The following is a 1325-nucleotide window of genomic DNA, read 5'->3' on the forward strand; positions in this document are numbered from 1 at the left end:
ACAGAGAAATGTCTCTTTCCAAAATAAAAGCTATACTATACGCTTCTTCTGGGCTATATTCTCAGCAGCATATTAAACATATCAGGTCCCCATAAGGAGAATCATGTGCTAATGGCTGTCTAAATGACTCGGGTAAAGTTTATAGCATGCATGCTTGTTGTTTTTGTCTGCTTCCACTTGTCTTTGCACTAGGATGATGTCGGCGTAAATGTGCAGTCATATTCGTTGTGTTCCCACTAGTGCTGTCAGCGTCTCGCTTTCCAAAATAAAAGCTATACTATACGCTTCTTGTGGGCTATATTCTCAGCAGCATATTGTAGCGGGTCAGGGCTGTTCGGGGTTCTGTTTGTACAGTTATGTTTTGTTTATGTTGCCATAGTGACGGGTGACGCCTTCTCGCTGCGACGGTGTGTCCTTCCGGGGTCAGAGGGCGCCCTGTGTGTTGTTGTTGCTGTGCGGTTGCCGCGCTGAGCAGTTAGCTAGCGGCAGTGTTCTTCTGCAGATGTCAATAAACGGCTGTGCTCCCTGGCTAGCTCACGGGAAGCAAGACCAAACGACACCTCCGTCTCCTCGTTGTCTGAGCTCGCCACAATATTAAACATATCATGTCCCCATAAGGAGAATCATGTGCTAACGGCTGTCTAAATGACTCGGGTAAAGTGTGTAGCATGCATGCTTGTTGTTTTTGTCTGCTTCCACTTATCTTTGCACTAGGATGATGTCGGCATAAATGTGCAGTCATATTCGTTGTGTTCCCACTAGTGCTGTCAGCGTTAATCTCGTTGAAATGACCTTAACGCCACAACACGGAAAATCTCCGTTAACGAGCTACCCCTGATCGCCCTTTGCGTGGGGCTAGACGGCCAACACGTTAACGAGCTAACTGCGCTAACATACTAGTTCCCACCCATGTAATTGAGCATTGCGTGGCACATCCAACATTGGCTGTATCCCAATTCAGGGTCTGCAGCCTTAAAGTACGCAGCCTCAACGATCCTCAAGGGCCGCGTACTCAAAGACCGCTAAGGCCGGAAGTGCGAGGCTTGTGTAATGGGACGGTCTAGCCTCCGTTGCGGTGATACTGTTGTTTGTCAATAAAGTTTTTTTTTAAAAGCCTCCGTTGCGCTGCCCAGGTTGCCTAGCAACCATGATACTAACCACTGGAAACGTGTCATAGCTTTGTTTGACAGAAATGAAGGAGAAAATATTTTGTTCATTTGTTCGTTTGTTTCTACATGAGCTTTGATCATTCTCTGTAAGGTTAAGCTCAGCTATTGAACGGCGTATATTTTAAAGTAAAGGCTTTAAAACCAAGTTAGTACAAA

This window comes from Pundamilia nyererei, unplaced genomic scaffold (assembly GCF_000239375.1).
Source record: "Pundamilia nyererei isolate P.nyererei 1_Seehausen unplaced genomic scaffold, PunNye1.0 scaffold00062, whole genome shotgun sequence".
Taxonomy (NCBI): domain Eukaryota; kingdom Metazoa; phylum Chordata; class Actinopteri; order Cichliformes; family Cichlidae; genus Pundamilia; species Pundamilia nyererei.